At 36.6% G+C, this 26,972-nt stretch overlaps 2 long non-coding RNA genes across 2 annotated transcripts in view; both read right to left on the bottom strand.

Moving 5' to 3' along the window:
* Positions 1-872: 872 nt before the first annotated feature.
* On the bottom strand, positions 873-4,749 carry LOC126825087 (uncharacterized). The gene is made up of 2 exons (XR_007681785.2): positions 4,631-4,749; positions 873-4,526 (listed from the first exon to the last, which is right to left on the bottom strand). It is a non-coding gene; the product is annotated as an uncharacterized LOC126825087 (long non-coding RNA).
* Positions 4,750-12,130: 7,381 nt separating this feature from the next.
* LOC130013093 (uncharacterized) overlaps positions 12,131-26,972 on the bottom strand; it is a 33,634-nt gene continuing 18,792 nt past the window's right edge. The window contains exons 2-3 of the long non-coding RNA XR_008788433.1: positions 14,933-15,038; positions 12,131-12,270 (exon numbers count right to left, since the gene is read on the bottom strand). This is a non-coding gene — a long non-coding RNA (uncharacterized LOC130013093). The remainder of the gene's footprint in view (positions 12,271-14,932; positions 15,039-26,972) is intronic.

Below are 26,972 nucleotides of genomic sequence, written 5' to 3'. Positions count from 1 at the left end.
TGTGCAAATGAATTATTGAAATAAACTTGGACCATTATGTTAGTCCCCAAATGAACTAGTTTGTGTCGAGTGGATGTTAAACCCCATTTCTCTCTCTCTGTCAGTCTGTCATCGGTGAGAGGGGGGGGGAACATCCGCGCGACAATTGAAACTAGGTCATTTCGGGACTAACATATGGTTCAATTTTATTTTAGGATTTTCTTAGCAGTTGGAGTAAACCGGACAAAACCAACGAGATTGGACAGGCGACCTTACTCCGTGTCACGTACAGGCGGGGAATAGAAACCACGCCACTAGACTCAAATGACAGCAACTCTAGCACTTACCCTAACCCACAATCCAATCCTCGACAGCAATCACCTGCTTTAATCCTGTTTAAATCTTGACGAAAATCTGCAGACGGCCTTAATGTTTACATCTGACCGTGATATCACCCAATGTGAAAGCGGGCGTAAATGTCAACATCTCGTCACGTGAACGAAATAAATTAGACAATAATTAACCTATCCAGACCATAATCAACTCTAGATGGCATCGCTAGCCTGCCCCCTTTAGTGGATTATGAGCCGATTTACTGCATAACTTTCCTTCACGATTTAACGATTAAATGGATAGTCGAGACTATGCTGTTTATCGTACTGACTTTAGTAATGATGATCGTGGCTAGGCAGAAATTTCATTCGCTTAGTTCTTGGTTCATAGTGGATCAATTTGAATGAAATTTTCAGCAAATTGTCTTTACATTATCTAGTTTATAACTATTATAGTGAGAACTGCCAACTAATCTTCTATAATGTATCTTTAAGTTTTATTTACATCATAAAAAATGTGGCGAGTTACGACTGTTCCATAAAACCACAAAACAGAATAGATATGTTCAAAATTTGTTTATTTTCTGGTACATTATACATAATATAATATCTAATGGATTTTCTGGTACATTAATTATATAATATCTAATGGATTTCTGTAGATCAAATCAAAATTAAAAAAAAATAACAGTTTAATCTCCCAAACCAAAGCAGTGTATAAGCAGTACCTACGTGCAATGTGCTGCACAAAAGTATTTGTTAGAGCAAAATGGATGAATTAGGTATATATACACACACACAATTCAAAATAAATAATTAACAAAAAATTTCCAGGTTAGTCTTCTATTTGTTTTCACGAAAACCAAAAGGAGCAAATAAGCAGTAGAGGTGTAATTTGCTACACAAGAATGGTAGAGAAAACAGATTGACTGAAATCGTTGTAATATCAACTTTTTAACTGATAATTATTCAGTCCTGTACAAATTCTCTAATAGTTTTCACTAAAAACATAACCTAGTAAAAAGTTTAAATTTGGCGTGAACCCTGCATGATTTACCTCAACATAAATATCCCCCCAAAAAACAGGGCCCTGTTTCTCGAAATCTTAACTAAAGATAAAATCTAAATTTTAGTAGATACTTCAATTTTGATTGGCTAAGCGCTAAAATCAATCTAATATTATACAATTAAATTATTAAAATTTGGATTTTATCTTAGTTAAAATTTCGTGAAACAGGCCCCAGGACCTGATAGTACGTGGACGTCTGTGATGCCTTTAGTTGAGAAATGAAATGAAATGGGTTTAACGTCCTACTGTTCTGCTCCTAAACTGGGCTAATGAAGACGGGCATACGCCGTACAGTGTGCTATGAGGGAAATTTGGCCCGGGCAGCGGCACTATGGCCTACTCTTATATCGAATTCCAACTGCCAAGGGATCTTTTACGTGCACGCCAATGTGTACACGGGACCTCGGTTTTTCGTCCCATCCGAACGACTAGACAGCTGTCCTTGTCAGGCCCTCCGTCCTGCATCACTGACAAGGGGAAATCACGCCGGAAAATCTGGATGAACTTTCTCGGCCAATGCAGGGATCGAACACCCGACCTCCAGGCTAGCGAACCAGCGCCTTACCCACTTAGCCACCGTGATCCCCCCCTTTAGTTGAGAAAAGCAGTCGATGTAATAATTAAAATACCCTGTTATAAAGACGATAAAGGATGTTTAGACATTATGAACTATTGTTATCATGGACGTTTCACTGTCAGTATACATCGAATAAACGACAGTTATGCAGGAATATTATTGACATGAATTTGAAACAGATATACCTATGGTTTGTTATTATTATTTTTTTTTTTGTGTATAAACCATAAATATTATCATGTTACTAGTAGCGTGGGTGGTAAAGGCGGTAAAATTCTATGCGGTTTATTTATCAGCAGGGACTACAAAACCAGTTTTCTACCTATCCCCAACCCTTCCAGTATCTAGAGTCTAGACAACAAAAGCTTGTGTTGATGTTTGAATACTGTCTACATTGTGAATGTTGAACGTATGGAGTCTGATAAGTAAACAGCTGGTATATAACTGAAACATGTAAAAGATCCATAAACCAATATATTCGTACATAAAAGATCCATAAACAGATACATGTAAAAGATACATAACAATACATGAATACATGTACATGTAAAGATACATAACAATACATTAGTATGTAAAGGTTACCTAACAATGTATACATGTACATATCAATACATTATTATTTTATGTATTAAAAATATATAATAAAGCAATACATTCGGTGTGTCCCACTATGCCGGCAGACTGTTAATCCTATAATTGATCTTAAAACTATTCTCTGTTTAAAAGTAGTCATTCAAGAACCGTCCATTAGTGTTCAGCGTTAATGAGCTCTTAATCCCTCTTAATAAAATTTATTAACCAACTAATTAATGACATTTTGAACACAGTTCATGTCCGCGTTATGCCTTCAAACATGAATTCAATTCAATATATTAATATAAATATATCTTATTTAATGGGGCTGTAAAAGATTGTTATGTTGTAAGGCATTTATTTATAAATTATATTATGCTATTTAATAAAAGTTAAATGTGTAAATTGTAATGCATTTTTATATGTGTAAATTACTTAATGTTATTTAATAATGTTAAATTTGTTAAAATCAATACATTTTTATATGTGTAAATTATTTAATGTTATTTAATAAAAGTTAAATTTGTTAAAATCAATACATTTTTATTCTTAAAAAAGATATGGACTATACTGTAGTTTATAACACCATTATTCTAGGATCAACCCTGGGTTAGCGGCAAAATTTGACATCAAAGCCTGCCGGCAAAGTGGGAACACCCCATACATTCGTACACAATCCTTCAGAGGCATTTAGCAAATTAACTTATATTATTATACAGAGAATCTCCTACGTGTCTTTTTTTGATATCAAAAAAGACGAGTAGAAGATTTTGTTTATCACCCAACCCTTTCTTACACGCACAAATAAATATATATAATTCTTTATATATAAATCAAATTCATGTAAAGAGATATGAAAGTTATCACATAAGCGATATCTACTGTAGAATGTGTTATTTGGGGATAAATTACTAGAATTACACAAAACGGTTTTGACAATATTTCAGATGTCCTTTTCAAGTACAAATCTAACTTTCTATTTTAAATCAAATTATTAACTGACAATCGTGTTTATATCTATTGAAAACAAACCATTTGATGATATAGATGGGCTTGGCATGTGAATAGAGAGAGAGAGAGAGAAATGGGGTTTAACGTCCACTCGACACAACTAGGTTATTTCGGGACTAACATATGGTTTAATTTTATTTCAATAATTCGCTTGCGCATAGGGGTCTTTAGCAGTGGGAGAAAACCGGAGGACCCGGAGAAAACCCACGAGGTTGGACAGGCGACCCTACTCCTTGTCACGTACAACTGGGGAATCGAAACCACGCCGGTTGACTCAATAAAAGACTTTATGATACAATGCACACACGCTAACCATTCAGCCATCCAACCCCCCGTTTTAAGAGGGATTTGAAGCAAATGTTTAATAAATTACATAGTTTGAATATGTTTTTAATCTAGATACATGTATATCATCGAATCACGTACAACCGGGGATTCGAAACCACGCCAGTCGACTCAATGACAGACTTAACGATACAGCACGTGCACGCTAACCATTCAGCCATCCAACCCCCCGGCATGTGAATAAATATCTAATTAATGATTTACATAACATAAGAGGTCAAATGAAATATCTGCAATAAGCTGTTTTAGCTCTTATATAATGTAACTTTAAAGAGTCAAAAAGACATATTATTATGTGAAACATCACAGTGAAATAAACCACAGAAATTGTTATTTGAAAAAGATATATGGTTTATGAAAATCTAAAAATATATAAACAATGTAGCGATCCGCAATAAGATTCTGGGGGATTGTTACTGGGACTATTTTAATATTAATGAACTAATTAATAATCCCCATCTCAGGCAATCATAAGATGTAACTAAATTTCTGTACAACGCTAGTTTGTTTAGACCAATATTCCTTGTAGCAGAAGGGGAGTGGGTGGGCATGGCTGGGAAAGACACAGTTTCCATAAAATGTTCCAGTTTTGCAAATAATGCTCAAATAAAAATACTATGACTCGGCATGTTTGTACCTGACATTGCGGTACATTTTCAGATAAAAACACAGTTTCCATAAAATGTTCCAGTTTTGCAAATAATGCTCAAATAAAAATACTATGACTCGGCATGTTTGTACCTGACATTGCGGTACATTTTCAGATAAAAAACAGTAGCCTATTGTTGTACAAGTTTATAGGCTTAAAATCACAGGGTTTCAAATTAATCAATGGACATTTACCTGTCAAATTTAAAGGTCAACATTATTCAGGTGTTATTGGAATTTATTGGAAAAGAAATGATGTGAAAGTCAACAAAAAAATTCTTCAAACAAGCACCTGAACATGACATTCTCACAGTCCTCTTGGAATTGGAGCATCATAACAAAAATTGAAGTCCATCAGTAGATGAACACATATGTCCAAAGAACAAGTATGCAAAGCTTCATGTCAATTGTACTCGAATTGGGGGAGTTTTGGGTTTTTATTTTCAGAGCATCACCTCCAAGAACAAGATGATTACCAGCTGTATGCAAAGAGTTCCTGGTCTAACACTCCCAATATGTAACACCCCATCTGTTTCATGACTGATAGTTCATGGATGATATGCATGGTTTTATAGGTCAAAGTTCATACAGTTCATGACCTTTTTAAAGTTCATACAGTTCATGACCTTTTTAAAGTTCATACAGTTCATGACCTTTTTAAAGTTCATGATGCTTTTAAAGTTGATCCAGTTCATTTAAATCAAATGTTAAACAGGTTCATTTTATTGGATCTTTAGCACTAAAACACACAGAACACATTTCCCAATCACCAAACAATGAATCATACATTTGTTCCGATTTGAACAGAGTCTCAAAAATAAAAGTCTGAATACATATGAAATTTAAGCGCCAAAATATAGTGGAATGGTGTATTTATCTTGCCTCAAAATTTCAGCTCAAAATATTGAGTCGTTTGGGCGTGAACGTCAAAACTGCTTATACGGAAACGTAACCCTTTTAAGATTTCGGGTAAATTTTTTCGTTGGATGGCCTGATAATCGATTCCCGTTCCGTCAAAAGTCTATACAATGAATGACTCATGTGCTGTACTTGATAACGAAAGATAAATTTCTCCTACACATTATTTTTATAAAATAAAAGTCTGGTTACATCCAGACACCACATAATAAAGCTTGGGGCACCGGTCTCCATTTCCAGATGAAGACTGACAGGTTTTAAGTTGTTTGAAAACGTATCTCATATGTTGAGTTAGTTGCTCGGCCCTAAGGTAGAGGATTTTAAGGGATTTTAACACAAAATTAAGCAGTTTTATTCTCCAAAATATTATTGGGATTGGCCCTTCAACATTGCACTCAAGTAAGTTATTTATTTCACACTTTAATAATTAATATTAGAAGTAGATTATCACGCTTCACCAAGTTATAAATCAAACTTCACCAAGTAATATATGTCAGGGTTCACCAAGTGTTACCCTTCACCAAGTATTGTATATCAGGGTTTACCAGGTAATTCTTCACACATCACCAAGTAATTTGTCTCACCCTTCACCAAGTAATGTGTCTCACCCTTCACCAAGTAATGTATGTCTGGGTTCAACGAAGTGACACTCTTCACCAAGTAATGTATGTCATGCTTCACTAAGTAATAGTTCACACTTCACCAAGACATATTTCACGCTACACCAAGTCATATTTCACACTTCCCCAAGTCATAAATCATTCTTCACCAAGTCATAAATCATGCTTCACCAAGTCATAAATCATGCTTCACCATACACTGTATCGTATGAATGTATCCATAGCCTGGCTCTCTGTCTTCCCAAACAAATTCAGAATTGCCAGTTTTAGTTAGGATAGCCCGATTTCTGGGATCTTTTGCACACGTTGCTTTTGGAATCTGAAATATAATCATAATATTTATATACATAACTGAGTTAGTGGAGAGAAATGAAATGAAATGAGGTTTAATGAATGTTCTATTGTTCTGCACCAACCAGGCTAATGAAGGTGGACTGGACAGCAGCTTTCGATCTTGTGGAATTCAAACCATGTTAAAAGGACAATAACACTCTTGCTGGCTTGACAGCTCCAGAAAATAAAAAATAGCCTTATTCTAAGTACTAGATGTGTTAGTGTCCTACCTGTTGTGTAAATTATCCATTAAATCCTATTTTACTTGTCCAGAGGGTTCAAAAATATTTTTAAATCCAAGTCACATTTGAAAAGCTTTACGTCAGGCTTTTCAAATCATTTAGTTGAATTTTTCCAATTTTTTAAATTAGGTGTGTTAAAATGAAATTTGTATCATCAATTAATTGGAATATTGTAAAATAGTACAAATTGTTGACCAGAATAAAGATTGGGACATATTACTCAGTTACAACAAGAGTGGTATTGAGCCTTTAACAGTTTGTGTATTCGTCATAAAAGAGGACGATTTACCTTATACCACTAAATACTAACTAAATACTACTAAATACCACCACATGCTAGCTCAATATTGTGAAAAACCAGCAGAATACAATTATATACAAATTGAGTTCATTCGGGGAAACTTGCAAATATATATGGCCAGGGGTCTCGATTTTTTTCAGTTACCTCCCTTGATCATGAAATACTAACAAATATTAACCCACACCATCAGAAATCAATGAGCCAATATTACTCAAATAATAAATGTACAATTATTTGAATAACAATACGTTTATTTGTTGAAAATAAATCATTTATTCAATGTTTAGCCATTTCATTTATCACTGATACTAAAAATAGATGTATTAAATGTTTGCACTTATTATAGTAATTAACCCACTGATCTTGAAGTAATTGCATAATTCTCCCAGTTTTGGATAATTGTTATATATACATGCAGGTAGTATATGTATGTGGTTGAATGCTGTAGTATTGGGATAGAATTGGGAGGTATGTGGTCATATTTGGCTAGACTTTCAGATGCTCGAGGTACCAGGTACTGATACTATAAATAGTAAATATTTTGCTAATTACACAAATTGATTATTTATTTATTTATTATGTTTTTTAGATAATTGAAGTATTTTTACAATATTGAGCTAATATCTGGTGGTATTTGGTAGTGTTTAGTTAGTATTTGGTGGTATTGGGTAGTGTTGGATAAATTGTCCTGCGTCATAAAAGTACTGAAAATGTATTCTAAATGAAATGAGATGAAATGGGTTTTAACGTTCTACTGTTCTGCTCCGACTGGGCTAATGAAGACGGGCATATGCCATACAGTTTGCTATGAGATAAATTTTGTTTGGACAGCAGCGTTATAGCCTACTCTTATATTGAATTCAAACTGCCAAGGCATCTCTTACATACAATGTGTACACAGGACCTAATGTGTTTTTTGTCCAATCCAAATGACTAGACAGCTGTCCATACTGCACCACTGACAAGGGGAAACCACGCCTGAAAATCTCAATTAACTTTATAGGCCAACACCGGGATTATACCTCCCATCTCCAGACTAGCAAGCCAGTGCCTTAGTCACTGAGCGACTGTGGCTCCTGTATTCTAAATGAAGTGTGACTTTACATAAAGTTTGAACTTTACTTACAAATGTGTTAATTTATCGACCAGTCTCCAAAGTTTACATATTAATGTTCATGTTCTTGTTTTAAAATGGAATTTATCTTTGCAATTGGAAATGAAATGAAATGGGGTTTAACATCCTGCTGTTCTGCTCCGAAATGGTCTAATGAAGACGGGCATACGCCATATAGTGTGCTATGAGGGAAATTTTGCCCAGACAGCAGCACTACGGCCTACACTTATATTGAATCCCAACTGTCAAGGGATCTTTTACGTGCACACCAATATGTACATAGGACCTTGATTTTTCGTCCCATCCGAATGACTAGACAGCTGTCCTTGTCAGGCCCTCCGTCCTGCATCACTGACATGGGGGAACCAGGCCGGAAAATCTGGTTGAACTTTCTCGACCAATGCAGGGATTGAACACCCGACCTCCAGGCTAGCGAGCCAGCATCTTACCCACTTAGCCACCGTGATCCCCCTTTGCAATAGGACTAATCACTATAAATGGTTGTGTGATAAGCAGAATGTCAGCCACACATGACGTCCTCTTTCATTTATTTGTAAAAACAGTAATGTAATATATTTTTTTTAACTTCTCATCGATCAATAGATTGTTTCAAAGCTTGACGTCTAATAAAGCTACACCGACAAAACTATTTATTGGAATATGATCAAAAATGTTGTCGTGTGAAAAGCAGGATATCTGGAAGAGAATCCCAATAATTTATTGTAAAAAAACTAATGTACAGTCCATTAACACAATATATTTTTTAACTTCTCCTCGATCAATGGATTCCTTTAATCCTGTCTGTTCGTCGAAGTCTAATTAAGCTACGGTACATCGACAAAAACAAATGCTTTAATTATGTAGAAATTGTGAAAGATGAAGCCATATATAATTGTCAGTGCTTATGTAAATTGTCAACAATTTGTAAGGCATTACATGGGTTTCTAGGTAGACAGAAATCATGTTTTATTGATTACCATGTTACAGGATGTGAAGCTTTATCAGTCAATCCATTGTGTATAGGCTACAGAGAGAGAGAGAGGGAGGGACAGAGAGAGAGAGATGGGGTTTAACTCCACTCGACACAAACTATGTCATTTCGGGACTATCACATGGTTTAATTTAATTTCAATTATTCGCTTGCGCGTAGGGGTCTTTAGCAGTGGGAGGAAACTGGAGGAACTGGAGAAAACCCATGAGGTTGGACAGGCGACCCTACTCCTTGTCACATACAACTGGGGAATTATCAGCTACATGGCTTAGAAATGAAATAAATGAAACAGGGTTTAATGTCCAACTGTTCTGCTCCGAACTGGGCTAATGAAGACAGGCATATGCCATACAGTGTCCCATCCAAATGACTATATGTTGTCTATTGCCAGGCCCTCCATCCTACACCACTGACGGGGAACCACTCTGGAAAATCCAGATGAACTTTCTCAACTAACTCCAGAATCGGCCACAGGACCTTCAGGCTAGTGAGCTGTCGTCTTGCTCACTGAGACCTGTGGTTCCCATGCTTGTAACAAATTTTTGAGGAAAACCAAATGAAATTTGGTTGATAATGATGAGAGGATACTTGTCAAAATGTCCGGATTTTAGAATAAAACCATCATTGTTTTCCATAAAAATTATGTTCTGTAAACCCAAACGACTAGCACCCTTTTTCCTTGCCAGAACCTCCGCCCTGCGCCACTGACAATGGAAAAATCAGGTTGTAAAATCCTGTGGAACTTTGATCCAAACCAGGACTTCCTGTTGTTGTTGTTCTTAGTGTTTAATGTCTGCTTCCACCAAGGGTGTTATCGCAGACAAGTTGTCTTATTTTTATTTATATTATCTTAGAGCTCGGAGTAAACCCACAAGTTTGAGAAGGTGCCCATTCTCCAAGCCACAGACGTTCACACCTGGGATTAAAACCAAGATGGCAAGCTGGGGTGGCTAGCCAGCTTGAGCTCAAAGCGTGCCACTCTAAACCATTAGGCCACCCCCCCCCCTCAATTGGAAATACAAGCCGTTTTACACCAATGCTAATGAGATACTGTTGCGTTATATGTGTAATAATGTCTATTTTAACAAGTACTTGAAGAGATATGGCAATTTAATTGGCACCATGCTTAGTTCTCATACCTGGTTAACCTTAAAGCTATTACAGACTTCATTACCATAATTACCTGATATTTAAGTATTAAGAAAGTTAATTATTATTATTTCTATGGATAATTAGGTAAATTAGGTCGACAATCTGTCAGAAAAGTATAAATAAAGAGAGAGAGAAATAGGGTTTAACGTCCACTTGACACAAACTAGGTCATTTCGGGACTAACATATGGTTTAATTTTATTTCAGTAATTCGCTTGCATGTAGGGGTCTTTAGCAGTGGGAGGAAACCTGAGGACCGGAGAAAACCCACTAGTTTGGACTGGCGACCCCACTCCTTGTCACGTACAACCAGGGATTCGAAACCAAGCCAGTTGACTCAATGACAGGCCTTATGATACAGCACGCACGTGCTAACCATTCGACCATCCAACCCCCCTGAAAAGTATAATTAAAGGAATTGAGTTGGCAATCTTTGAGAAATTAATAGAATTAATTAATAATAAATCTGTTGGAAAATATGTAAATTAATTAAATGATCAACCTGATAAATATAACAAAGTAAGATCTATTTTCATAACTTAAATATGAATGAAGTGTATTGTCCCAAATCTGCCATTGATTGAATGAACTATTTTTGTAAATTGTATTCATATGTCTCATTGTGAGATCTGAATAAAGATTATATTATTATTTTTTTCATGGGAGCCTCGGTGGTTCGCTCCCTAACCAGGAGATTCGGTGTTTGATTCTGGTGTTCGTCGAGAAAGTTTCCCAAGATTTTACAACATGGTTTTGTATTGTCAGTGGTGCAGGACGGAGGGCCTGGTAAGACCAGTGTCATTTTTTCAGATTGTATGATAAACTTAGGTCCTGCGTAGAAATTGATGTACACGTAAAAGATCCCTTGACAGCTGGAATATGATATAAGAGTAGGTCGTAGTGCCACTGTCTGGCCAAAATTTACCTCACAGCACACTGTATGGCGTATGCCCGTCTTCATAAGCCCAGTCTTTGCAGAGAAGTAGACATTAAACCGCATTTGAATTTTCAAACACAGATAGTTATGAAATGAAATGAGGTTTAATGACCTACTGTTCAGCTCCTACAGGGCTAATGAAGACGGGCATACATCATACAGTATGCTACAGCCAGAGGTCGCAGTCACGCAAAAATCCGCATATTTCACACATTTTTTTCAAAATAAACGCAAATATTGACGGACGCTGCGTAATTTACATGCAGAAAATTTCCCCAACGTGAGAATAATTAGATTATTCTATGTCGTAGTTTGTACAATTTATGTGCTTCACCTGGCATTTACACTCCTCTACTGCACGTAGTCTCCGTATTTTTTTATATTTCCTCTTATTTCATTCATAAGTTCATGGCAGTAAGCCTACATAACTATCCTATTGGAAGCAATAAAGCGCATTTCATACACGACTTGGGATTGGCTAGAACACAATATACTGTTTACATTCAGCCAATCAAATGTTGGCTTTCATAGCGATAGTTTTCTCTTTATGTCCTGTCGAAGTGAAAGATTGAAATGAATGAGCCATCAACCATAGACATGCCGTCACATGCCGTTAACCTCCAGTCGTCATTAGACTAAATACAGTAGGCATATCAATAAAATAAGGACGCTTAAAAAAGGGGTTGTTCACAAAACGACTTTACATGCTTCTATATTGAGTATTTTGAGAGGCTCTAAGTCACGCAGATGTCGAGGGCAAAAACACAAAATTTTGGAATGTCTGCATATTTTTACACAACTTGAAATTGATCCACTGCAACCTCTGGCTACAACCTACTCTTATATTGAATACCAATGTGTACACAGGACCTTGGTTTTTGCATCCCTTCCTTGTCAGGTCCTTCGTTCTGCACCACTGACAATGGGAAACCACGCTGGAAAATCTAAATTTTCAAATAGGAGTATTTAACTTACATATACAGCCCATAATGGTGTTTTAACATCTATAAGTGATAATAATTCTCGACATAGGGTGGCAAATTCATGTTTTCCTTTTGTTTCCTGGCATTCAACCACACCCAGACTTCCTATATTATAGCCATATGCTAAATTAGCACCATTTACACTGAAATAATATAAATAAGTTATACAGACGAGTGGTTAACATCTAACTCAAATTTTCCATAATATTTGAAATTAAAAACACAAATTAGAATTCAATATTTATCAGTTTCAATCAGTATTATTGGTGTTGTTATCTTGCCGTTAAACTATAGGATCTTAATATCCAATATTTAAAATTTAAGACACAATTTTCATTTATCAATACATGAGTCGGGTACCCATGTTTCGGGTGCCATTTTGTAATGAACAAATAAAAACATCCTACAACACGATGTACAAGTAATTAGTAAAGGCTGATTCACAAACGACAAAATAATAATTTAAAAAACGTGTAGAATGCACTATAAACAGGTGTAAACGACTGCCCTTCAATTTGAACTTTTCACTTATTTCACCGAACATAATTGATTAGAAATTACAATATTTTTTTCTAAAATTGAATATAAATCACTTTACGTACATTCACATTACATTGATTTGTGCTTTTAGAACCATTTATGTCTATTTCAAGGTTAAACAAAATAGAGTCATACATCATTTAAAGATACATTACAACGAAAGTTGTCATTTCAAATAAAAGTATGGTAAGTTTGGTATGGAAAGGAGATACCGGATTAACTGAAAAACACCCAAGGGACGCTATATAAAGCTTACCTGTGAATTCTAGATGGATTTTTCAGTACCGGTGCAGTACATGTACCTTCCCCTGCCCCATTTGTTTACTCTTGTATCCTACTTTAATTTTTTCTATCATTAAAATTTCTGTATCGAAAAATTGTATTCAAGCCATAGCTCAAGTTAGCTATGTCAATATGGATGTTATGTACATGACTGGGTATGCTTACTCTTTCTAGAGAGGGGTTTGGATGGCCGAATGGTTAACACGTACGTGCTGTATCATAAGGCCAGTCATTGACTCAACTGGCGTGGTTTCGAATCCCCGGTTGAACGTGACAAGGAGTAGGGTCGCCTGTCCAACCTTGTGGGTTTTCTCTGGGTCCGCAGGTTTCCTCCTACTGCTAAAGACCCCTACGTGCAAGCCAATTATTGAAATAAAATTGAACCATGTTAGTCCCGAAATGACCTATTTTGTGTCGAGTGGACGTTAAACCCCATTTCTCTCTCTTTTACTATTTCTAGAACATCAGATACTATTTCTCATTTGAGGAGTTCACATAGGTAACTAATTAGCATTGAATGGGTATGCTTATTCACTCTGGAAATGAAATGAAATGGGGTTTAACGTCCTACTGTTTTGCTCCAAACTGGGCTAATGAAGACGGGCATACACCATACAGTGTGCTATGAGGGAAATTTTGCCTGGACAGCGGCACTACGGCCTACTCATATATCGAATTCCAACTGTCAAGGGATCTTTTACGTGTATGCCAATGTGTAAAGGGGACTTCGGTTTTTCGTCTCATCCGAATGACTAGACAGCTGTCCATGTTAGGCCCTCCATCCTGTATCACTGACAAGGGGGAACCACGCCGAAAAATCGAGGTGAACTTTCTCGGACAATGCAGGGATCGAACATCGAACAACTGACCTCCAGGCTAGCGAGCCAGCGTCTTACCCACTGCGACCCTTATTCACTCTGGAACATTAGCTAACTCATTATTGTTGTACTTTTTAATAGTCTTGGACATGGTAGAGTATGATAATTCTTTTAAGAACACCTGGTATGGTGAGTTGACATATAGCTAACTTAATATTGTTGTACTTTTTAATAGTCTTGGGACATGGCAGAGTATGATAATTATTTTAAGATCACCTGGTACAACTTCTAATTTGGGGAGTTGACATATACATGTAGTTAACTTAATATTGTTGTACTTTTGAATTGTTGTGCACAAGGCAGAGTATGCTTATTCATTTCGAACACTTGATACCAGTTCTCCTTTGGGGAGTTCACAACTAACTACAGTGGACTCTGTCAAATCCGACATCGTATGGGATCGTTACAATGTGTCGGATTTCGCAGAGTGTCGGAATACTCAGTTTTCTCAAAATTTGAAGTATTATTGTAACTTCGAAAACCGGAAGTATTTTATAATGTAGCTTCGAATCCCCAGAACGTTATTCCCTATAAAAATGATAAATCTTTCTGTAGGGTGAACAAACTTAGGTTTTCAGGTTTAATCGGCATGTGCAACGAATGTTTCCAACAGGTGCTAGGAATATTTTTACGACTGTGAATAATTCGGGGGTAAATTCGTGGGTATTCTTTAGTATTTGTCACAACTGTCTTACAAGAGATTATAAAATTATCAAATTAATCAACAAAGACCTATGCAAGCGAGTTTTAATATCACCTATAATTAATTGGTGATTGCTTGTTAATCTTTTGTGGCTTCACACCCACTGATTTAAGGCCGGGTTATACAGTGTTGATTCAATGGAAATTATGTGACGGGAAGGCCGATTGATGTCGTAATTTGGAATATTCAGAGTACGGATTACACAAAGATTTTTTGGTTGAAATAATAAGGAAATAAATCGGGACATGAAAATGATGTCGGATTTCACAGAGTGCCGGATTATTCATCGGTCGGATGTGACAAGAGTCCACTGTAGTTATAGAGTTGTCCTTTTGAATTGCTGGGTATGCCTGATTTTTTTTTATCAGAACATCTGATAGCACTTTTGAATTGTATCCTTACCTTATGTCAGCACATGTCCATGTTTTGGAGGGAAATAAACCCTGAGTAATATTACCACATGTTATAATTCGACCAAAAACAAACATTTTCTCTGGGAATGACTCATCTGAAAAATATTAAAAGATGACTTTTATACGTTAAACCTGATTACTGAAGGTGCCACAGTGGCTCAGGGATCAGACTCCCTAAGGCTCAAGGTCCTATCCCAGTGGGGGTCATGGTGGCTAAGTGGGTAAGACGCCGACTCGCTCGCCTGGAGGTCGGGTGTTTGATCCCTGCATTGATTTCCTAGCTTGGTTCCACCTTACAATTGAGGCTTCCACCCTACCCTGTTAATATTCTAATAATATTTAAACAAATCTTTAAAGATACATTATGGGAGATTTTTATAGAGAGTTGGCCATTCTTGCTATAACAGTTCAAAAGTAGATGATGAAAGAAGAATATATTGAAACATTCAGTCAAATTACTTTATTCTGAACATAGTTATCATCGTTGTAATATTTGACTAAAAATGGTAGCGAAATGCGTCTTCACCTTCGCTGATCGTTTGATTGACAAGCGTTAACTCCACCTACATATCTCGATTATCAAGTAAAGTTTTCAATGGCATACGGAAACGCTTTACAGCGGCCTCGCTAAGTACACTCTATCATTTAGCCTCGATCTTACTGACGTATTTTAATCAGGTTATACCCCTTATTTGATTTAATCAATTATTTAAATCCGAGCTGTAGCCGAGCCATCCGTGGGTCTACAGAGTTGATTTTGGTCTTGTTGTTTAAATAAAGATCTAATTTATAATTTCTATAACATCTGAAGCCTAAATTAAGACTTGCAATAATCAGATTTAGCTCTTGCATAATGCATGTTTAATAAATGTTTTTGGAGTTTTTACCTCGACACTGTATAAGGAGATTTTGAACCCTGTAATTCATTAATTTGTTTTTATTATCAGCTTATTAGAGAAAAGAATTGATATAAATCCTAATGAAAGATTAAGCCTACAGCCAAATTACATAATTGATATAATTGATCTATGGACATTTAGGGGATCCCGTGGCAAGTGGGTAAGATTCTGGGTCGCAAGCCTGGAGGTCGGGTGTTAGATCCCTGCATTGGCCGAGAAAGTTCATTCAGATTTTCCGGCGTGGTTCCCCCTTACTGTATCAGTGATGCATGACGGAGGGCCTGACAAGGACAGCTGTCTAGTCCCTCGGATGAGACGAAAAACCGAGGTCCCGTGTATACATTGGAATGCACGTAAAAGATCCATTGGCAGTTGGAATTCGATATAAGAGTAGGTGATGGTGCCGCTGCCCCGGCAAAATTTCCCTCATAGCACACTGTATAGGAGCAGAACAGTAGGATGTTAAACCCCATTTCATTTCATTTCAATGGACATTTATTTCATCTCATTACTCCTGTATTGTACTATTGTCAGATTATAGAAGGAACACAATATTTTATAACCCTTTGTTGTATGTTACCTGATATTATCTTTAATCCATTGCCATGGAAATCTATTATTCTACGAATGTATTTATGGTAAATATTTAATCTTTTGTATCCATTATTAATATCTGAGGCCAGACAGCTAGCTTATTAGATTTAATGAATATGTCGTCAGCATGAAGTAAAGTGATGAATCTTATACCTGGACGTATTTTGTATCTATTTATGTATTTATCTACCGTAAACATAAAAGTGCTTGTACTTTATCTACTTTACATGTATATATAAAGTTGCAAAAACTCTCTATTATTAGACCAGTCGGTGCAGAACAGTACAGCAAGCATTCTGCACACAGAGATCCATCTAGGTATACTTCATACTGCAAGAATAAATCTCTGTCCTTAATGGCCGCCATATCCAAAACTTAGTACATTGTTTTTTAATGACAATGTGGTTCTACTCCATTTCACATCTGGTATACACACAAAGAATAAATAGAGCTATTCAATTTCATTAAATTTGTCTCCAATTTCCCGAACTTTACTTAAGTGTTTTTGACTAAAATCGTTGATTTAGGACTTAAAATGTCTGTCAACTATCTTTATGTCTGTTCTCAAGTGGAGCTAACTGTAGACAGGCAGTCTAAGTTCAGTATGCACAGCAAGTTAACCCATTTCATTTCTATAAATAGGACATCAATACATTCACTACTTCAAATGATTTTCTTGGCTTTATCAAGACTAAAAAATTATTGATTTTTGAATGAAAAGCAGTCATTTGATATCAGACATTTCATTGATTTTTAAGATGGCTTCTAGTGTGTTAGAAACATTTCTGCCCTTTAATTGCTACATGTATTTTACATTTTAATTAAGTGGTTGATTTCTCACAATCACACAAACTACGCTCCTTAAACCTCAACAACAGCTTAATGTTATCTTTACCCGATGTCAATAGCAGATGAAAGGAACTGAAAACAAATGAAATGGGGTTTGACATTCTGCTTCTCTGATGGGCTATTGATGATGGGCAGATGAAAGGAAATCCTTTCTTGATAAAGACGAGAGAAATAAATCTATCAAGTAACTTTGTAATCCATATAATTCTGTCATGAGTTAAAATGAAATGGGTAAATTAACATCCTACTTTTCTGAACCAACTGAGCTATTGCAGATAGGCAGATGAAAACAATATGAGATGCATTTTTGAATTATCTATTTTTGAACTACATGTATTATAGCAAGAATGGTCAGCTCTTTATCTTACATAATTCATTTTAATGAAATCTTCCATTTACAAATGACACAGTATCTAGTCTTATTATTGTATATTAAAGGGGTGAGACATTGTACCCCTGGATCAACCAATTCTTAAACATACATTATGCAAGAGCTAAATCTGCCTATTGCAGGTCTTTCTTTAGGCCTGAACTGTTTTCTAAATCATTAATTAGACATTAATTAACTTATCCAGGCCATAATCAACTCTCGATGGCATCGGATTTCTCCGATATTAAATAGATTAGAACAGTTCAGCCATATTTTGATTTAAGCTAAAAATGGAGGAGAGAGACTTAGCTTCAAATAACCAGTACGGTAGTTGAAATTAGTGCACAGGTCTTGTCAAACCTTCCAAGGCTAATATCTTCGCTTGCAATAGAATAATTTGAATGAATTTTTCAAATTATTCATTTTACATTATTTATTTTCGAATTATTATAATAGCAAGAATGGCTAGCTCTTTATCTAAATCTTACATAATGTATCTTTAATACAGTCATCAAACACACTGTTCCCCATGTTCCTGGCTAAAGCAATGACTGCAAGTTTTACAATATCTGGATATTGCTAGATTAGTTTTCAAATTTCCGAACTATTTTTCTCTCTTTAATTACTGCAGACACAGGAACAGTGTCATCCAATCAGAGGTTGTGACACTAACACACTCAAATCAAATATAGCAACCTCCATAGAAACCTTGACATTGAACGAATCTTGAACTTCGCATCTTGATTATTACAGGTAGACACTTTAGCTAGAAAGTGAGAAACATTTTGGTATTCGCGATGATCGAGAAATCTAACAGGCTCTCAAGTTGGGTACCCAATCGAAATTACACCAAAAAATGCAGGGTATTACATGAAGGCATTAACTAATAACATGTACAGAGGTTAAGCAAGATCAAGCCTTATATTGAAGACGACTGAACCAGGGATCTTAATCAGCTGACTATAGTCAGTTTTAACTGTGAATGTTTGACAAACCCGATTGATAAAGTAATAAAATGAAATGAAATGGGGTTTAACGTCCTACTGTTCTGCTCCTAACCTGGGCTAATGAAGACGGGCATACGCCATACAGTGTGCTATGAGGGAAATTTTGCCCGCGCAGCGGCACTATCGCCTACTCTTATATCGAATTCCAACTGCCAAGGGATCTTTTACATGCATTCCAATGTATACACGGGATCTCGGTTTTTCGTCTCATCCGAAAGACTAGACAGCTGACCTTGTCAGGCCCTCCGTTCTGCGCCACCACTGACAAGGGGAAACCACGTCGGAAAATCCAGATGAACTTTCTCGGCCAATGCAGGGATCTAACACCCAACCTCCAGGCTAGCGAGCCAGTGTCTTAACCACCTAGCCACCGTGGCTCCGATAAAGTAATAAACCAACCTTATATATCAATAAATTACAAACGGTTAAGCGTTACTTGTTGATTAAGAAATCAATCAATCTTCAGAAGGGTTCAATTTGTCTGTACTAAGGAAATTGATGCCTTCTGAAGATTGGTTGGTTTCTTAATCAACAAAATGATGCCTTTTGAAGATTATTCAAACATTTTACTTGATAGTAAGCCCATTATTTTACATGTACATGTATTATAGGGCCAATCTCAATTATATATTGGAGAATAAAACTGCTTAATTTTGTTTTACAAGCGCTTAAAATCCTCTACCTTAGGGCCGAGCAACTAACTCAATATATGTGATACGTTTTCAAACAACTTAAACCCGTCGGTCTTCATCTGGAAATGGAGACTGGTGTCTGGATAAAACCAGACTTTTATTTTATAAAAATAACGAGTATCAAGTAGAGCACGTGAGTGATGCACTGTATAGAACTCTAGAGGAACGGCAATAGATTATCAGGTCACCCAACAAAATAAAATGACCTGCAATCTTAAAAGAGTTACGTTCACGTCCAAATGACTCAATATATATTTTGAGCTGAAATTTTAGGACAAGGTAAATACACCATTGCTCTATATTTTAGCGCTTAAATTTCATACGTACACAGGGATGGTCCCTTTAAATAATTTGGGTGATTGCTATGTACAATAACATATTGTGTGCTTTTGTGTCAATAATCTCTTTTCCTGTTAGAAATATTGTGATGCTTTTGGTTCCCCATAAACAATCCCAAATTTAATGGCAGGTTTGTGCCTCCTTAACTCGAATGCCTCCCCAACTAAAATTTGAAATTTGGGTTCCGTCTCCTTTAATTTTTGGACACCATTTTGCAAAATTCTCGATACAAAGATTAATAACAAGCCAACAGTGAGGCTGATGTCCCCCGCCGAAATAGGAAAATAATTAGAGGACACATATAAATTTATCACAAATTATCTTTTACAAAGTATTGAACAATCAAACAGTATATCTTTACTTATAGTCTAACAATCAAAGTAGGAGAGTTATTGTTTTCCAAAGTCTCGACCAATCAAATTGCGTATCGCTCTGCTTACCCTGAGCAGAAAATGCTCATTATCAAACTTAGTCAAGGTATTACTGTAATGAAACTATACACCAAGTTTCATCAATCTCACTTAATTAAAACTAAAGTTATCGTGTCCCAAAGCATCAACCAATCAAATTGCTTATCTCTGCTTACCCTAAGCGGAAAATGCTCATCTTCGAACTCCATCAAGGCATTGACCTAATCAACACATACACCAAGTTTGAACATTCTAGCTCAATTAGGAAGAGAGTTATCGTGCCCCAAAGTATCAACCAATCAAATTGCTTATCTCTGCTTACCCTAAGCGGAAAATGCTCATCTTCGAACTCCATCAAGGCATTGACCTAATAAACACATACACCAAGTTTGAACATTCTAGCTCAATTAAAAGTTATCGTGTCCCAAAGCATCAACCAATCAAATTGCTTATCTCTGCTTACCCTAAGCGGAAAATGCTCATCTTCGAACTCCATCAAGGCATTGACCTAATCAACACATACACCAAGTTTGAACATTCTAGCCCAATTAGGAAGAGAGTTATCGTGTCCCAAAGCATCAACCAATCAAATTGCTTATCTCTGCTTACCCTAAGCGGAAAATGCTCATCTTCGAACTCCATCAAGGCATTGACCTAATAAACACATACACCAAGTTTGAACATTCTAGCTCAATTAGGAAGAGAGTTATTGTGTCCCAAAAAGTGTGACGGACAGACAGACGGACAGACGGACAGACAGACGGACAGACAGACGGACGAACTCATTTTAATAGTCCCCTGCTTTCTTCGAAAGGTGGGGGACAATATAAGACCGGAAAAAGATGGGCTTCTGATATCCAATATTTAAGACAAAATAAACATTTTGCCATTGGTACACGAATCGTGTACCATAATGCGTTTCAGCCACAGTTCTAGCAAGAGACTCGAGGAACGAGGCTAGACATATTGCACCAAACCAAACGGCGTATGTAGACTGGAATAACCAGGCGCTAGAAATTTGCATTCGATTGAGACTGCAGGCTTATTTCTCGAAACATAAATGATTTGAAATTAGAGTAAAAACGGAAACCATTGAATGTATATCAGTTTATATACAATCATATTACAGTATTATATGAATTGTGACCCACTTGTGTCAATTTCTAGGTCCCAAATGTTAGCGATTTAGCTCCTTAAACAAACTAATAAACGTTATATGTACATAAATAATGACTTTGATCTGGTAATGTTGTATATTTTCATTTATAAAAGTTAATACTGCCTGATTACTAACAATTTTAACTACCGAATAAATATTATATGTATCTAACTGATGACTTTGATCTGTTTGTGGCAAATATTTCATTTGTATAAAGTTATTTGTTGATGGGTTAACGATATCAATTTTACAGTGATTGACCTTATACCATACTAATCTTAAACCTTGTCAGATCTGTCTACAATTGAGAACAGACACTAAGCTAGTTGACCGACATTTTATGTCCTAAATCAATGATTTTAGTCGAAACACTAAGTATATTTCGAGAATTTTGAGAAGTATAACTTATTCAGCTTCCATTAAATGGAATTGAAAAAGATTATTTAGTCTTTGTGCATATGAAAGATGTGAAACAGAGTAGTACCACATTACAAAACAGTATACTTATTTTTGGATATGGCGGCCATTCAGGCAGAGATCTATTCTTGAAGTATGAAATAGATGGATCGCTTTCTGTAGAATGATAAGACTCAGACATTGTCTGATATCAGTTTCTTTATGTTATATATTCTCTGTGCTTGCAAGCCATAGTTCTTGAAAATACAACTTATCATGTTTTCGTTTCATTTTTTATAGGTCAAAATTTCGTTTTACTTGTCTGTACTAAACTAGGATCTGGAACCTGTGTTCTGGATAATGTGAGGGATTAACCAACGAAACCATCTGATACGACAAGTTTTTGGCATTAGGTACATGAAACTGTGGGTAACCCACTAGAAACATCAACAGTGATTGGTTAATCAAATATCTGACGTCATAGGGTCAAAAGCCGCTTGTATGACCTCTGATGAGGCCATCGAAAGTGGTTTCGATTCCCCAGTTGTACATGACAAGGAGTAGAGTCGCCTGTCCAACCCTATGGGTTTTCTCCGGTTTCCTCCCACTGCTAAAGACCCCTACGCGCAAGCGAATTATAGAAATAAAATTAAACCATATGTTAGTTCCGAAATGACATAGTTTGTGTCGAGTGGACGTTTAACACCATTTCATCTCTCTCAAATGGTCTGTTGTTGAATCAAGTGGCATGGTTTTGATTCCCCCCGCTATAGTTATATCTTATTTGTTTATACTTTATCTCTTTCTTTCGATTCCCTGCTTGTACGTGACAAGAACGAGGGTCGCCTGTCCAACCTCGTGACTGTCCAACCTCGTGGGTTTTCTCCGGGTCCTCCGGCTTCCTCCCACTGCTAAAGACCCCTATGCGCAAGCGAATTATTGAAATATAATTAAAAACCATATGTTAGTCCCGAAATGACCTAGTTGTGTCGAGTGGACGTTAAACCCCATTTCTCTCTCTCTCTCTCCAACCTCATGAATTTTCACTTGTTTCTGTGATTTTGTTACCCATAATGTAAGTGAATTATTGGGATAAGAACTGAACAATATGTTAGTCCCAAAATGGCCTAGTTCGTGGTGGGGGGGGGGGCGAATGGTTAAGTGAAGGGGTGCACATTGCATCAAAAGGTCTGTTACCGAGTCAAGTGGCGTGGCCTCGATTCCCCGGTTGTGCATGACAAGGAATAAGGTCGTCTGTCCAACCTCGTGGGTCTTCTCCAGGTGCTTGGCTTTCCTCCCACTGCTAAAGACCCCAACGCACAAGCAAATCAATGAAATAAAATTGAACCATATGTTAGTCCCGAAATGATCTGGTTTGTGTTGAGAGGTGGATGGCCATCTCTCTCTCTATCTCTCTGCCTTTGACAGCTGATGTAAATATGTATGAAATCTCTTGACAATAGAAATATTTTATCTATGATATCAATTTCCAGTCTTGTGTCTAATGAAGTAATTTATATGGCTTGAACAATGCTGGAAGTCATAATATTACACCTTTTTATGGTTCTTATCCAGGAAATTATCAGGGGAAAAACCAAGTGTCGACTTCCTGTCATCAAGAGCTGTCAATAAGATGGCATAAATTGCTTGTATTAACAAATAACTTGTGATGGTATCATGGGGCTTCGTTACTCAGCTTTAGGCTATGAATTGAAATCAGATATTTATTGATTTTTAATGTCAGTGGAATAATAATGGTGTTATACATGAAAATACAATTAATTTTGATCTGATTGAGTCTGATTATCCAATAATGAGATTGACAGACTGTGCCACATGGATTACAAATAACAATATAGCCTGTGCTCTTCAGATATAGATAAGTTTTGTTTTATGAAATTCTGCAGACCTATGGTATTTATTTCCCCATACACTGGGAATTTGGATTTGCAATGGTTTTTTTTCAAAATCTGTAGACCTATGGTATTTAGTTTTCCATCAAAGTTATTTTAGACTGGGAATTTGAATTTGCAGTGATTTTTTTTATCAAATTCTGCAGACCTATAGTATTTATTTCCCCATACACTGGGAATTTGGATTTGCAATGGTTTTTGTTTTTTTTTCAAATTCTATAGACCTATAACGGTATGGTATTTATTTTTCCATCAAGGTTTATTTTAGACTGGGAATTCGGATTTGAAATGAAATGGGTTTAAGTTTAATATCCTACTCACTGAACCACCCCAGCTCCAACTTTAAATAGACTGTCCATATCCATGATATATTAATCAGTTAAAAGATATTTTGAAATAAAGATCCATGTCTGCAAGCATACTGTAAATTCCGCATAAAAGAAGGAAAGAAAACCAATGCAATAAAACCAAATTTTGAGTGTGCACACAAAGTATACAATGCAACCAAAATAAATAAAACATTTATTTACATTGCTCTTGAGTAGTTGTAACACATGTTATAGCCGTTTGTAAACCTAGCAAAACAATTGATGATATATTTTATCTTGAAGGAAATGCTTCATTCGTCAGTATAAATAAAATCCTGTATTTTATCATTTCAATGGAAATGAGGTTTAACGTCCTACTGTTCTGCTCCAACTGGGCTAATGAAAATGGTCATATGCCCGTGTGCTACATGTATAAGGGAAATTTTGCCCAAGCAGCAGTACTATGGCCTACTCTTATATCGAAATTCCAACTGCCAGGGGATCTTTTATGTGCACGCCAATGTATACATGGGTCCTCGGTTTTTTTGTGCCATCAGAATGACTAGACTGCTGTCCTTGTCAGGCCCTCCGTCCTGCACCACTGACAAGGGGAAACCACACTGTAAATCCCGATGAACTTTCTCGGCCAATGCAGCGATCAAACACGTGACCTCCAGTCTAGTGAGCCAGCGTCCTACCCACTTAGCCACCGTGGCTCCTCATTTCAATGGACAATTATAGCTCTAGAGGTGACCGTGATGTCATGAAAATATTCTTCTGAGCTTAGACCAAGAGCACATAGCAGTTAATTCTTATGAATGAATGAATGAATGAAATGGGGATTTAACATCCTACCGTTCTACACCAGCCGGGCAAGCATACATGTACGTCATACAATGTGCTTTGAGGGAAATTTTCCCCGGACAGCAATTGAATTTCAACTATCAAGGTTTTTTTTTTACACATCCAAACGATGAGACATTGTCCTTGCCAGGCCCTTTGTCCTGCACCACTAGGGGGGTTGGATGGTTGAATGGTAAGCACATGTGCGCTGTATCATAAAGTCTGTCATTGTTATTCCATGCAAAATATAAATAGTGTTAGTGTGTTACTACAGCTTATTTTAACTCTACGAATTCCAACTGTCAGAGGTTCTTTTTAAGTGCATACCAATATGGTTAGTACCTTGGTATGGTTTCGATTCCCCGGTTGTACGTGACAAGGAGTAGGGTCGCCTGTCCAACCTCATGGGTTTTCTCCGGGTTCTCCGGTTTCCTCCCACTGCTAAAGACCCCTACGCACAAGCAAATTAATGAAATAAAATTGAACCATATGTTAGTCCCAAAATGACCTAGTTGGTGTCGAGTGGACGTTAAACCTCTCTCTCTCTCTCTCTCTCTCTCTCTCTCTCTCTCCTGCACCACTAATAAGGAATAAGGGGGAAGGTTCACCAGAAATCACAATTATTTTCTTGACGAACACCGGGATCGAATACAGGACCACGCTGGTGCTTGTAATACTTGTAAATTGGACACTCATAATCAAAATTGAATGGTCAGCTATAAACTGGACACAAGTAATAGTATAAAATTTAACAGAACACAGTTTTTATGGTAAATTTGAAGATACACAGATAGTGATAGTGCTAGATACATGTACCCAAGATTAAATGATACCCAGGTTACGGTGACTGCACTTACAGGATTTTATTTATTTTATATAAACTGTGCTCAGCTTTAATGAGACTGAATCAGAATTAGAGGAAGTGACTCATATTTTATCTGTAGAAATATGAGTCCCTCAAATCAAATTAAAATCCTAAAAACAAAGCAAAAACTTTTATTGGGATATCTCTGGGTTCATAAAGCAATGTTTTCATAGTTTGTTAGACATGTTTTGTTTGGCCATGGACCAAATCTGTACTGTAGGTTGATGTAACCTCTCCGATATTAAATTGTAACTGATCTGTTTTAATAAGGAGAGCTGCAGTGACTCAGTAAGTAATAACAATAAGGAGAGCTGCAGTGACTCAGTGAGTAATATCAATCATCTAGTCATTGGAGTGGGAATGATAACCAAGGCAAGTAAAAGAAACCTTGACTTAAGCGTCTGAACAGGTTAAAAATTTCTCCCAAAGAACACTGCGCCACATGCTAACTTCATTTTCCTGGTAAAAGTTGAACACTAAAATCCATTTCCCAGTTCGTGCAAAAAAGTAAGATTTTGAACAACATTTCATTTCCTATTTTTTTTTTTGCGCCACGACATCTTCGTTAGCTCATTGCAGTCAGTGCAAAAAGTAGGGCGTTAAACCCATTTCATTTCATTTCTTCACCAACCGGGCTACTGAAGGCAGGATAATAATATCAGTAGTAGAACCTGATACAGTTTATGCCTTAGACCAATATTGATATGCATTGTTCAGTTATTGCCCTTGTTCACTTTGTAGAATATGCCCAGATGTGCCATGACACTCCATTTCATTCATTTATTCATTCATTCATTCATCTGGGGGTTGGATGACGAAATGGTTAGCTGTGCGCACAGTGGCGTCGTGCCCATTTGGGCCCCAGGCCCCCCCAAATTCTCGTGAAAATCGGCCCAAAACTGACAGACAAAATGGCCGCCGTTGGTTTTCAAAAAGCGTAAAAATATGGTATATCAAGGTTGTGGGCCCTATAGAGGTCACAATTTTTATCTGATTTTGTTGAAACTTGAAATGTATGTTTATATCCCAAAGATCTCGGGTCCTTTCGATATTCGCGCATATCGGACCGTAACTTCCTGAATTATGGCTGCTGATTGTACGAAAAATTGCGTTTTTAGCTTGTGGACCCTATAAAGGTCATAATTTTTAACCGATTTAAAAAAACGTATTATTATATCACCGTTACACCCTAAGGACGACTGAGTTCGAATTTCATGAAAATCGGCCCAAAACTGACAGACAAATTGGCCGCCCCTCGTTCTCAAATAGCGTAAAAATATGGTACATGTATATCAAGGTTGTGGACCCTATAGAGGTCATAATTTTTATCCGATGTTTTTGAAACTTGAAATGTAAGTTTATAACCCAAAGATCATGGTTCCTCT

The sequence above is a fragment of the Patella vulgata genome, chromosome 1, assembly GCF_932274485.2.
Source record: "Patella vulgata chromosome 1, xgPatVulg1.2, whole genome shotgun sequence".
NCBI lineage: Eukaryota > Metazoa > Mollusca > Gastropoda > Patellidae > Patella > Patella vulgata.
The sequence above is the reverse complement of the archived record's forward strand: the minus strand, read 5'-3'. Positions and strand labels throughout refer to the sequence as shown.